Here is a 14,981-nt window from a genome sequence, read left to right on the forward strand (position 1 = left end):
AAATAGACTGTAACCTTGCAACATGCCAGAACTTGTCAGTTTAGTTTAAAATGTTATCATATTATTTATCTAAGTACTGAACTTATAGGACCTGGTCTGAATTCTCAAATGTATTCAACAAAACCTTATATTCATTTAATGAAATTGGTTCCAAAAGTAAAATTAGGCCAAATGTTGTGTTATTCTCCCCCCAGAATGTTTTTTGTGTTTATTTGGTTGTTCATTTGTTTTGTTTTTGTTTTTATTTTTAATATATCCATCTACAATTATCAGTTCTACATCAATGTTACCAATATTTTGAAGGATATAAATTTGGGTGGGCCTGTTCAGAATGAAGAATGTCAGTTTTATTACTATTTTCAGACGTGATATTTCCTATCAAATTATCAGGGACTGTAAACAAAGACTGGACTCCACAATCACAGGAAGCATAAGCTTACTACAGAAAGCATATTACAGGAAGCAGAAGATATTTTCTTGGCAATTATCAACAGCTTCAAATATGGACGAATTCATGACTATCATCACAATAACACCTGTGTATGTTTTTTGTTTTGTTTTGTTTTGGGGTTTGTTTCTTTTTATTATTATATCTTAAATCTAAACTGTCTGTTCCAGTTGAGTAAATTTTTACTATAGAAAAAGCTGGCCACATTGAAAGACAACCTAATGCTTTATCACTTTTTCTGTTACTTCAGCTTATCTGAGATGAGGAAGAGATGGTGGACACGATCTGCCCCATAACAAACACAATCATATGACCCAAAAGAAATTAAAAGCAACTTATCCCTTTTTTATGTAAACATTTCACATTGGGAATAAGGTAATAAAACACTCTGGAGTTAGAATGTCAAGCTGGGATACTATTTTTGTGTGATCATTGAGACACTAGTTTATATGATGTTTGGAAAAATCCCCAAGCAGCAAATAGTAACCAACTTACAAACTGATTTCAATATGGTCCCTAAGACCAGGCATGGCATCTTTCCTGAAATGCTACTTTGTTACTCATCTGGTGTGGACAGGGTTTTGAGCTTTGATTTCTACCTACCTTGAAGTGGTATCTAGAACAACTACTTTGAGATTTTCAGAGCACAGAGTCAATTACAGGAGGAAACTGTCTGATGCAAATTACCTACCATTTTGATCTGTTCATATTCTTTTACATTTAATTTCACATTCTGTTCCAGTGTAGAGAATTATTATATTCTGTTTCTAACCCAGAGCTGCCTGAACCATTCTGACCCTAAGGAATTTTATTTGAATTTTCTAAACTGAAGAACTCCATACATTAGAAATCTAGCTATAATGAGAAGGGGTGGGGCTTTTGGTGTTTTTTTTCTTTGGTTGTTTTTCATGTATCACCCTCATAAACACTGTGGTTAAAAAACCTGATCCATCCTGCACTGTTTCCTCTTCTTATTAGAGTCTTTGTCAGTGAAATGAAACATCAGAGAATTTTTATACCCAGTACAGTCTCTATACTGTGTAACTCTGACCTTTTCAGTGTTCTATAATTTGATTGGCAGGAAGCCATTCTTGTTCTCTGTTACATTTCTGGCAATGTAAATCTCAAAAGAGAGGTTTTATGGCCAACCAGTCAAAATGCAAATTGTGTCAGATGCAATGAGTAAGGCTTAGTAATACAATTTACAGATTACTTAAAACACCACTGAGAAATGAAATTCTTGTCACCAGTCAATTATTGTATGATAATAGGGTTGAAAAACAGCCAAAAGCATAAAACAATTCACATTTCTGAAAAGGGGGACAAAAATGCTTTTTTATTTTGCATACTAATGAAAAGAATGCTGTTATTAGGATCAATAAGAAGAGTGCAGTACAGTCCACATGGACAAAAGGGATATATAACTACAATACAACCCTTAAAATTTTGTAAACATTTTTTCAAAAGCCCTTGGCTGCCATTTTGATTCTTCTTTGTTCTGGTACAAAAGCAAAACCAAAACCAAAAAAACCCAACACAAAACTCAGAAAAAAATGTGTGAAAATTATTTGCAAAAGAAAGAAGAGCGACTATTCTCTTGCTAATGGTTATTTTAGGAAACAAACCTAGTCAAGTCTAAAATCTAAAGACTTTATAGTCTCTGACAGCACATCACAGTTGTTATCCAGGACTTAAAAGATGGAAAAACAGATAGAAAAGGAGATGTCTCTACGACTGAGCTAGTCACTCCCAAGGTAACAGTCACTCAAGGTAACAGTCACTGCAGCTCACTCCTAGACAGGTCAGATGCATTTCCTTATAAAGGTACCTGCTTCCATCCACTGTTTACAAAGTGAGACGTAAAAGAGCTTAGACGTTTAGACTTCAGCAAGGTGTGTTGACCTTGTCTGGATGCTGGATGTTCACCCAGCTTCTTTTCTCAACAGCACAGGGCAGAAAAAACAAAAGGAAAGTGTTTGTGGGTCTAGATAAAGACAAGGAGATCACTTACCAGTTACTGTCATGGGAAAAAACTTGACTTGATGCAGATTAATTTCATTGATTGTCTATTAAAATAGATTTGGATATTGAGAAATAAAGACAAAGCCCAAACAGTTCTCACTCAGCTCTTTTTCCCAGACTCATTGCCTTTCCTTCAGTCCTGATTCATCCATCTCCCTGGACCCTGAGCTGCATTGGGGATGAGCAGTAGGAGATTGCAGTAAGTCCATGAAACTTTCTCTCTGATGCTCCTTCCTTCTCAAAGTTTTCCCCAGCTCTGATTCTTTCTCATGGCCTGCCTTCAAGAAGTGCCCCTACTTGGGTCCTCTCCACAGTCTGCAGTCCTTTAGGATTAACCTGATTCAGAGTGTGCTTTCCACTAGTTACAGTTCCTGCCAGGAGAAGCTGCTCCAGCATGGGCTCTTCCTGAGCTGCAGATTTTTCAGGAAATATCCATCTACTCTGGCACATCTTTTTTGCACTGTCTTCAGGGAGATATCTGATCTACTGTGGTCTTCTCCACAAGCAGCAGGGGAGTCTCTGCTCTGGCACCTGGAGCACCTCTGCCTCTCCTACTTTGAACTTCGTGTTTGCAAGGCTGTTTCTTGTCCTTTTTCTCTTCATTCCTCTTTCACACACTGCTGTGCAGTGTTTTGCCCTGTGTTTTTTTCCACCCATCTTTGTCCTGTGGTGTATCTGTTGCAGAGATGGCTGAAAGTGGCAGCATCCAGCATGGACAGCCCATGGTCTCTTCTAACAGAGGCCATCTTTGAAGTCTCCCACCGCCAAAATATTAGCATGTACACCCAATGAAAAACAGAGTAGATATACTACCTCAGACTCCAGAAAGAAACAACTTCAATCTCTGGACACAGAATTTGTCTCCGTATCTGTGGTGTAAAACACAAGCTGTAGGTCTTCCACTCATCAGCAGCGTAACTTCAGGCTGTGGACACACTATGATACATTATCAAATTAAAATATTGCTTTTCAAATAAGATATATAGCTCTACCAGCATATGTGGTTTAAATGTTGTTTATCAATATTAATTGTGTTTTTCAGATGTGGAAGAATTACATTAATCTTTTATGCAAATAGTTGTACCTACAGTAAAAATCCTTCCAGACTTCTCAGACAAGAAAATGTGGAAGCCATATTTTCTTTGCTTATTTTGCTCATGTTAGAGGACAGCAAATATTCCCTTTCTCCTTCTCTTCTTCCTCCATTTCAATTATGTTTCTACTGTTTCACTACAGGATAGTTCCCTGTTCACAACTAAAAGACAACTTCTCCAAATGGCAGCTATGAGGAAGGAGCCCAAGGCTCTGTCTTTCTGTCCTGACAAGCACAAATGCTGTACCTCCTTGAACAGTATTAACCAGCATAGCCCCAGTGCCTACATGTTACTTTTTATAGTAGTAGAAACTGGCAGTGGTAACAGTGGAGAAAGCTGAAAGCTGGCTGTCCTCTTGCTTTTGTTAAATGAGCAATGACTTATCTCACTGGCATCAGTAGATCTACTTGTCAGCCTGGTTAAACAGAGGAAGCATTTAGAACAGCACACAGGTGCAAAGTGGCTGAAAATATTGCAGTCACTGTCCTAAACCAGACTTCAATAAAACATCTGGGAAGAAGTTCAGAATAAGTTCCCTGAAGCTGTATAAAATATGTGGGAGCTGTACCACTTGTATTCTACCCATGTAATAGTATGTGTTTGTAAGTGAAAGGATGCCAAAGGCTACAGGGAATCAGAAGAAATGAAAGATTGATGGGGACCAAAGCAACTGTGGACTAGTGCTTGTACTAACTGAAAAGGCTGGTTAGAAAACTGAGAATATGTAAATTGATTCTTCTGGCTAAATAAGGACATTTGACTTATGAAAATCAAGAGCACCGAACTGAAAATAACTAAGCTCCTTTAGTAATTTTTCTTACCAATGGAAACAACCTACAAACCCCAGACTATTGGCTACCTGCTCAAGAAGAAAAAAAAAAAAAGAACACCTCAAAAAACCTAAAGAAATCAAAATCCCACAACTTTATTTAGGCTGATAAAAGAAAAAGAAATAATATGCTATATGCTTCCGCAAAATTATTTTGAATATGTGTAATACAAATAAGCCCTATGCTTTCCTCTAAATGCTGCTTTCTTCATTGAGAAGAACTTCTTGCTGCTGCAGTCATAGTTAAATATTCCCTATCCTCCCTTTCACTTCCCAAAGCTGTCTGCTATAAGCTAAGAAAAAAATCTCTCAAACATGTCTTCAAATAAAATTTGCCTTGGTGATAGTCTGATAGATGAAGAGGCTGCTCTTATACAGAGATAACTCAAAAATCTAAAATATTATAATTCATCTGACTTTGAAATTAACATTTTAATGAGTCTGACATAATCCTGATTTGTTTAAATTTATTTCAACATTTCAGTTAGCTACAAAACACTTTCTTGTTCTTTCCAATGTATTAAAAAAAAAATGAAGCATTGAGAATTGCTAGAGAATCTGCAAAAACCTCCTACTGAGTCATAACAACAGCATACCAGTTATGTTCCTCATACAGTAGAAATCTTCTTCATCTCTTGGATTTATAAAATATTGTTAAATTGTGCATAGTGGGAACTGGATGAAAGACCAGACTGCTATAACTGTGTTTCCTTTACAACATTCAAAATGAAAATTGCCAGTAATCAGGGAAATACCAGAGCAGGAAACAAAACCATTGAAGTGCAAAAATAACCAATCTAGAAATTGTGGGATTCTCCTTTTGACCATTTTTTGTTTCACTTCATCCTGCTGTATTGTTTACTATTCATACCTGGTATGGGATGACCATGTAAAGAATCTTTTTAACTTTGATGTTTAAATTCTTGACTTACATGGCTTTCTGTATATCACATGATACCTCTTACTCATTGTTCCTGAAAATTCCATGTCCAGTAGAGCCAATGCTAGCCAGCTCCAGGATGCACCCACTGGTGGCCAAGGCCAAGCCAATCAGGAATGATAATAACACCTCTGTTCTAACATATGTAATTGTGGCCAGAGAAGAGCTGAGTGAGAATATGTGAGAGGAAAAACTCTGCAGACACCAAGGTCTCTGAAGAAGGAGAGGGAGGAGGTGCTTCAGGCACTTCAGCTGAGATTCCCCTGCAGCTCATGGTGAAGACCATGGTGAAGTACTTGTGTACCCTCAGGACCCTGGAAGTTAATGGGGGTGCAGAGATCACCAACAGCTCATGGAGCCTATGCCAGAGCAGGTGGATGCTTGAAAGAAGTCTAAGAACCCATGGGAAGCCTATGCTGGAGCAGAATCCTGGCCTGGATCTACAGACCTGCAGAGAGAGGAGCACACGCTGGGGCAGAAATTCCTTCTGATATCCAACCTGAATCTCTCCTGCTGGAGCTTGGGGCTCTGTCCTCTTGTGACTCGTTGCATGCGAGAAGAAGCTAACCCTCAACTTGCTACAACCTCCTTTCAGGTTAGTTGTAGAGAGTGATAAGGTCACCCCTGAGCCTCCTTTTCTCCAGCCTCCTTTCTCCAAACTCAGCTCCCTCTGCTTCTCCTCATAGGATTTACCCTCTAGATACTTCACCAGCTTCATTGCATCTCTCTGGATTTGCTACAGCACCTCAATGTCTTTCTTGAATTGAGGGGCCCAGAACTGGATACAGTATCCAAGGTGTGGACTCACCAGTGCAGAGTACAGGGGGGCAATCACTTCCTTAGTCCTGCTGACAATACTATTGTGGATAAAAGCCAGAATGCCACTGACATTCTTGGCCAGATGGGCACACTGCTGGGTCACATTTAGCAACCTGTTGACCAAGCACCCCCAGGTCCTTTACTGCTGGGCAACTTTTCAGCCACTATTCCCTGAGTGCTGCATGGGGTTGTTGTGACCCCAGAGCAGGACCTTGGCTGTGTTGAACTTCATGCCATTAGTTTCAGCCCATCAATTCAACCTGTCCAGATCCCCTTCCAGAGCCTTCCTACCCTCCAGCAGATCAGCGCTCCCACCAAACTTGGTGTCACCTTCCAAATTCCTGGGGGCACACTTGATCCCATCATTCAGATCATCAGTGAAGATACTAAACTTGAAAAAACTGTGTTTGATACATTGTGCTATTCAGCCTCTATGAGAGTATCACAAACAAAACCTATTGTCTTTGATTTTCTACAGTTATAATTAGACAGTGAATGTATTTTATTTTTTTTAAGAGAGTCATTAGTAAAAATATAAGAGTTTAGGAAAATATCTGTAGTCCAGCTATAACTTTCTTCTAAGAGCTTCAAATAACCTTTTAAGGTCTGAGTCTGATGGAAAAGCATTTTGATTCTTGTAAATTTCTAATAGATATCAACAAATGTCAATCAATGGTTAATTCAAAAAAGAATAATGATTCCAAATATTTCTGGATATTTTCAGACAGTGATCAGTTACAGTATTTTGGAAGATTTATATCATGCATCTCATCTCATCTCTGAGTATTTTAAGTTTACAGGTCTCATGAGTTCATTTAGAAATAAGAAAGCCCATAAAAGTTAGTCTTTTATGTGTCTTATCAAGGGTGTTACAGCATATAATATTAGTACTGAGATTTAATGCCAATATGAAGGTTGACCAACCAAGCTACATTTAACTGAGGAAACCTGAAAAAACATCAGAGAGAGAAACTGAATTTAAAAAACCAGTCAAGCAGAGCACATTTTAAACCATTTGCACCTGTGAGGAAGGGTATCTTCTTAATATGCTTTGAAAAACACAGAAAATGCTTTAGTAAGACAGGCTTTTACCTATAATGAAAGAGCTCAGCATGGCACATGCTATTGGATCAAAACCTTTTGGACAAGTGAGTTATTTCATGCTTCAAGGAACTTTATTCTCTCTTTCCTGTACTTTTCTTTCTCCACAACATTTCTGCTTTGTAATTTTGCAATGCAAGTTGCAACTCAACCATACAGAGAAATATGTGTAATTAAAAATATGTGAGGCATCAAACAAGACTAAATATGGAACATGATGGATGCTCTTTGTGTTTGTTATCTTCCACAGAAACTGTGTTGGACTTGGAGGTCCTGTCAAACAGAATGGAGAAGTATGTAGTCACATAATTTGCACTTTACAATTGTTAGGCTAACATAACCAGTTTTAAAATATGTGGCTTGTTTTATTGAGTTTCCCACACTGTGTTTTGATAGCATTAAAATATTTTAATTGTATAATTGGATGGAAGACAGAAAAGAATAATAAAAAACCCCAAACAAACAAACAAAAACCACACCAAATTAAAACACACCAAAAAACCACCCCAAACTAACAAAAATTAAATAAAGAGAGTGGGGGAAAAGGGATCAAAAGAAAATCTAGAACTTTAAAGGTAAGAAAATCAGTCAGAAAGAAGTAAAATGATTAATAGTTTTTGAGACATTATAATTTACCTCAAGTCAATCATAAACACAAGAATCAATAGAGCAGGAATCCAGTCAGACCCTAATTGACTGGTTTTGAGTTCACCAGGGATTTTTTAGTTCTCAGCAGACACTAAAGGCTGCCAGCCTTGGGCTGCAAAATTGCTGTAACTCCGCATGTTTCAAAAAAATTGTAAAACTACTTACTATCCTCTGAGGGTTTGACCTACTGTTTAGAAATTCCATAGCTGCAAAATTAAAGATGTTGGAAAAACAAACAGAAAACCTGAATCACTCTGAGTTTCCCCTATATCACTGAACTGTCTCTTTGAAAATCCCAGGCAGAGTGAGACAAACAAGCTTAGGGAGGGATCCCAGTGGAGCACTCTCCCTAGCAACAATTGTCATATAAAATGTGTTTCTGCATCCTCCTCTTTTTCATGTTGCTATTTCTGGTTTAGAAACTTTGAGATGTTACAGTCAGAGTAATTTTTGAGTCAATTGGTATTTGTAAAGGTACAAATGAGAAAAAAAGTTACACAATACTGTGTTTTCTGATAGACTCTACTTGAAAAAAGAAAGTTTTGTCACTGCACACTGACATTATTTCTATTTTTAATATTACCATCATAGAAGTTTATATTTTTATGTTTTGTTACAAGAATTAAAGATTAGAAAACCATTTATTTTGTTATGCTTATTTAGGGCTGTTCCAGGTCAAGTTTCTGATGAGCTGAAGTCCCACTTTTGCTTCTTACACACAGGTTTGTTTTTCTTGATGATAGTAGTGTCCTATGGCATTTGTTTCTTTCAGCTTAGTCAATCCTAAAATCTCGATAAATACACTCTCTGTTGTACAAAATTCAGGTTATTTTGAAGTGCTTAGATCTTACAGTCAGTGTATGTATGGTTAGAAGAGCCAGTTGCATCCAAAATGGATGAAGGTGATTAGTGCAACAGCTGAAGGGCAAGATGGCAGTTAGTAAGAGTTTGAAAACAAGTCCATCCTGGACTAAAAGTTTCCAGAATGCAGTAATTTGGAATTCACTTTCAGTCAAAAGCTATTTTTTGTATTCAATTTCTTGATCTATTGGCTTTTCCAGAACATGCAAAAATAAGTTCTACAAAATTACATTGCATCATATGAAAAAAATCAATTTTCTTTAAAACTGATATTTTTAATTAAATTCACTCCCTTTATTTTTATAAGAAAAAAGAACATTTCCCTATGTGCAACTGTATGCCATTCATGATTTAAAATGGAGCTCATTATTCCACGTTTACATCTTATTTGGTGTTTTATGTCTCTGATCTCTTGCAGCCTACCCTAGAACATTTTCCAGATCCAGTGTTGCTTCATCTTCTTGAGACAGTCTGATATAAACTATGAACAATGTTTAAGAAACACTATAGATTTGGGAATTTGACTAATTATATTTTCTGGTTTAATATCAATTCTTAGTATTTCTTATATTTTTTGTTGTCATTGTTGGGTTTTTTGTTGTTTGTTTGGTCAATTTTCTTGTTCACATATTGACAAACTTTAGCCCTTTTTGACAGAGCCATCTCATTTCTGCTACATTCAGGAACACTTGCATAATATACAGAATAGCTTTCCAGAGTAGCAGCTTATTCTGACATCGTAATACTCAGTAATGTCTGCGGAACACTCTTGGGTGCACTGGCTGTGGATTCCTCATGGTGCTTTTTAATGACATGGGATCTGCCTGCAAAAATATCCTGTGCCCAAAGGTAAGGAAAGTAGAATTATTCCATATTGAAGAATGCAATGAGAAGCTACTTTCCTAAATGTTATCTAGACTTGTTTGTAACTAGAAAATGTCATCATTTTTATTTTTCTAAATGCCTTTTCTCAGAGTTCTTAAAAACCGGTCCAGTCTGATTATATCACTTAAGGATCAATGACCCGCATATGCATTTCATTACTTCATTAAATATTGGTTCCTGATTTCCCATTTTTCCTGTGTTTTACTCTTTTTGTGTTACTTGAATACTCTCTGGCTTTTGATTGATTTTATGTAAAGTAAATTGCTGTCCTCCTCTTCTGTCCTCTGGCCTGGATATATTTCCAATGGTCCTTAGTATCTTAAAGGAGTTTTCAGAATCAAAAGGTACCTGAAGAAAGCAGCAGTAGGCCTTTTTAGGTTCAGTTTGAGTGGAAATGCTTTCTGAAAAGCTGCCCAATGCAGTTGCATCTCCACACCATTAGATTTGCCTCTTCTTTAACTTTGGTAAGAATATCATCTGTAATAATCCAAATCCTTGTACTTTCCTTCAAAGCCTAGTTTATTTTATGCCAGTATTGCCTTGCAGACCAGACCCTTTAATACCCAAAGCCCTTTGTCCCCAATGATAGTTGTCAAGAGGCATGTGAAATATTGCCAAGCTGTTCCAATGACACTGATACTGTGCATATAAAAATGCACACAGTCAGCAGTTTAATCTGGTAAATCTTCTAGAGTGTCCTCAATGGCAGGCAAAGATTAGTCATTCTTTTCCATTGCTTAGTTGGATGGCCTTGTATGAATTAATCTGAATATTTTCTCATGGTACAAAATTTACATTTTTATCAATGATAGCTGGGATTGGGATATTGTTGTTGAGATATGGAGGGGGGTTTGCTTGCATGTTATTTGTATGTTTATTTTTAGAGGTTTTTCAGTCCTTTTGTATGACAAAATCTTAATTTTGCATATGACATTGTGTGTATTGATATTTTTGATTTTGCTGCAATTGTATCTACAATCCCTAATGAGTGTTTTCCTTCCTTTTCCATTCTGAGGATATCTTCAAATTATCCTCTGGTCATGTCTATATATGGTACTGCTTTGTTGCTCAGCAACAATATCTCAGAATACAACATTCTTTTGTGTGTTTTTACTGAACATTTTATATTTGCAAGATTTGTCTTTACTGTTAGAGTCATTATGAGACATCTCAAACACTTTTTTCCTCCATTTGGTTTAAATTAATATTGCTGGTTTTCAGCATTGCTTGGATTAGAGGTATAACTGAATTAGCCACCAATATGATAGTGTAGCTACAGACACAGCATTTGAGCGGTCTTTGCAATATATGCTCACTAAGGATGTCTGCATAGACTTTTCATAGGTTATAATGCCTTTTCCACCAGAGTTTTGAAACTATTCAAACAAAACCTAGACTGCAGATGACTTAGTCACAGAAGACACAGATGAGACTTGAGATCATTAAATACGTTCTTTGCCTAAAATCTTCACCAGGAGGGGCTCTAAGGCACCTGTGATCAGTGAAAGATTCCAAGATTGAGAACTACCAGCAGTGGCTAAGAGCTGAGTCAGGGATTACTTGAGAGGGTTGAACCTATGAAAGTATACAGAAATAAAAGTCTGCATCCACTGATTCTGGGAGATCTGGCTGCATTCATCTTTAACAGGTCATAGAGATAGTGGGAATATTCCCAATAACTGGAGAAATACAAATATTGCACCCACCTTTCAAGAAATCCAAAAGAACAATCTAGCTAATTAAAGGCCAGTCACTGTTTGCTCCCTGTGGAAATCATAGAGCAAGTCATGTTGAAACAAATTTATGGCCATAAAAAAAGACGACTGGGGGTAGTCAGCATGGATTTCTAAATGCTAAATCATACTTGACCAATCTGATTGCCTCTTATGATAAAGAAAGCATTGGATTGCATCCAATTTGATCAGTAAGGCTTTCAACATTGTTTCCGAAAATATTCTTGAAGCCAGACTTTATGGTTTATATGAGTGAACAACTAGATGAGCAAATACTTGATTCCAAGTTCAGGCTCAGAATTTATTGGTTAGTGGATCACACTCCTCCATCAAGGCAGGTAATGTAGAATAACACAAGAGTATATCCTGGATCATTTCTTGTTTAATATCATTATTATTAACCAGAAGGAGGAACTTTCATCAGTTTTGCATAGACCACTAAACTGAGGTGAAAAGTGAAATAACCATACATTTTCACTCAATGTAAGGAAATATCAGCTTATTACTTGGGTATAAAAGAATTTTCCCCTTTGTTTTTCATTTGATGTATGGTTTGATTTTTTTAAAATAATATTCTTTGAATCACATTAATTAAGATATATTAAAATATATCTGTATAGAGAAGCACCCAAAAATATACTCCTTCCTGTTCCCTATTCTATGTCTTCATGCCTGTGTTAGACCCATTTTACTGTTTTCTAGCGAATTCACAAATCTTGAATTGAAACAACAAGAGTCACATATACAAAAATATAGAAATTTCTGTTTAGAGTAACTCAAAATATCTATCTCACAGTATGGGGTCTTTGTTTTTTGTTTCCTCATGACTACCCATCACTTTTCCCGGAGGAATTGTATAAGTCAAATGTAACTGAATAGCAAGAAAGTTTCCAAAATGTACGGTAATAAATTGAAAACAGGCAAGTCCTTCAGTATTTAGTCTGGGTGTAAAGATTTCATGTTTCAGTTTCAGTTGTGGCAGTGACTGACTTTGGACAACTTTTCTGACTTTTTCTCCTTGTTCTTTATTCAGCTCAGCTGCACACCTGAGTAAAAAGCAAGTCATACTGACAGCCAGCTGCTATACCTAACCCATACACTCTGGGGAAATAAATTGAAAAGGAATAGGGAGGAAAGAGAACACACCAGAACACCTACCATTTCAAAACAGCTAATTGCAAGTAGCAAAGAAGAGTCTAAATAACGTGCACATTCTGAAAGTCCTTAGTGAGCATTACCAAAATTATTCTTGTTGCAGCGGTTTTTAATCTCATGAAAAAATGCTGTTTGCTGACATTTTATCGTGAGTTGACAAAGCACTGTTTAATACCTGGCACTTGCATTCTACCTTCTGTATGCTCTGTTTTCTGCTTATGATAATAAACAAGTTTTGTTTAAAATTGTATCAGGCAACACTAAACATTGCTAGTGCTTGTCAGACTTAAGTGGAATCAATGAGTAAAATTTTGTAACAATGTAAAATCTTGCTTAAGTTCTCTCTGTCTCTCTGATCAGAACTGATTTACAGACTGTGAGTGAGACCAGCTTCAGTGCTTCATTACTGAGCAATGTCAGAATTGAGACATACTGTCACAGCAGTGTGGAAAGCACAGTAGTGATGATCTCCCTTTTATAGCAGACATCATTTCAACTTCGATAACATACTCATCATCAGATTGGCCTTATGAACAGTGACAGCTTGTGTGTTTGCCAATGGGATTAATAACACCTATTCTGGGTTTTGTGCAGAATGAGGAGGAAGTGTAACCTGTTGTTGGAAATTTTCTATATACATATGACTTCAAGAAAATAAATAAATTTAGAGTTACATGCCTAAATTTAGGTATCTGAAATAGTAGTTGATAAATGAGTACACAGAGAAATGTTGTGTTGCTCCAAGAAGAGGTAAAACCTTAAAGTCTGTTACAAAGAGCAGGAAATCTATTTTTTTATGATTTACTTGGTACAGTTTATTTCCCAGTCCATGATGAGTCTGTTCAGTGAAGAGGACAACCATAACGTCCTCATGAGTAAAGGGCAGTAGGCAGTCTTTCTCATAGTGTGCCCTGCAAGTGTTCACAGATTTCACGCTCCTCTTAGTCTTTAGGTTAGTTGCCAATGACAGGCCACAACCATAAGGACTTCAGCTTGGTCCCTAGATCAATCCTCTTTTTTTTTTTTTTTTCCCTACCACAGATGACAGCAGTGAAATTCTGAGATTGTGCCCAACCACAAAATGTTTGTTTAAAAAGTAGTTTTTGGAGTAACCAAGGGTAAGCAACACACTTGCCCTTTATTTCAACCTGCTTCATAGCACTAAACATAATAGTGAAATTTACTGAAGAATTATTAGTCTTACACACCTAAGACAGCAGAAGACAACATATTGCTGTGAGGCATCTTGCCAGAGACTGGTGATTTAAAAGTTGTGATGCCAACACATTTTAAAGCACATGGTTTAAATGCCACTGTTGTCTAATCCTTATTTATATCTTGTAACTAGGAAACACTGAGGTGCAGAACAGAACTCTGCATCATACAGATACAGCTGAAAATCTAACACAGCCCAAGCATTGTCATTTCCACATGAGCTTTGAACCTGATTTATTGAATGTAGTCTATCAATGTTACACCAGGAATGGTGTGGTTACAGAACCTTTTACATTGTAAGAATGTATCATTATGGTTCCTCCTTAAGAAGAAAGAAAATTTTTTGCTAAATACTCAGTATTTTTCAACATGCTGGGCTGTGTAAAACTGATAATGAGTTGAAAATTAAGACTGTCAGCAGAACATTTTACAAAAGGGTACATAAGCCAGTCAAATCCAGAAACTATAATGAACTTTTTGTTTGTGTTTTTCTAGGGGATGAGGTGGCGGGGTTGGGGGTGGGGAATGTGTGGAAAGGGCTGAGCTGGGTGGTTTGGATTTGGGGTTAAGTTCCTTTGTTTGGGAGGAGGAGCAAGGAGAAGCTCATGAGGAAAGGAAATGGACCAGCCCTTTTATAGCTTTAGAAAACATGCCCAGAATTACTGTGGTAGAACTAAAAATATACTGTGACTTTATCTTACAGTTTAAGCTACTATCATAAACATCAATATTCAATAGACAGAAATCTAAAGCTCTTCATCAGCACCGATTCCCAATGAACTCAAGGGTAGTTTTGCATTTGTAAGGACAAAGTGACAAACACCTCTCTCTGAAGGAGGCCAACCCAAAGTTTATGCAGAACTAAAATCTGTCATATATGTTGTTTTGAAGGCTTATGTCCCACTTAGAAGATGATTTTTTTTAAATCTTGAAACCTACAGGATTTTCTCAGAAAATACACTTAGCTCTTGTAATATAGTAATTATAACCTTTCCATGGGTTTTTACTTATTATTGCACCATTGTACCACATATGTCTCACTTTATTGATGATAGCAGTCTCCTTAGACTTAACTCACTAATTTAGCACTGAAATTAGTGGGATATGTTAATGTAAAACAGGTAGGAGAACACTAATTTTAATAGGATAGTTATATGAATGAACAGTGAAAGATTTCACCCATCCATTAATTAATAATAATAAAATGCAAATCAGTTTTACAGAGACAACT

Source organism: Pithys albifrons, chromosome 4 (genome assembly GCF_047495875.1).
Source record: "Pithys albifrons albifrons isolate INPA30051 chromosome 4, PitAlb_v1, whole genome shotgun sequence".
Taxonomy (NCBI): Eukaryota; Metazoa; Chordata; class Aves; order Passeriformes; family Thamnophilidae; genus Pithys; species Pithys albifrons.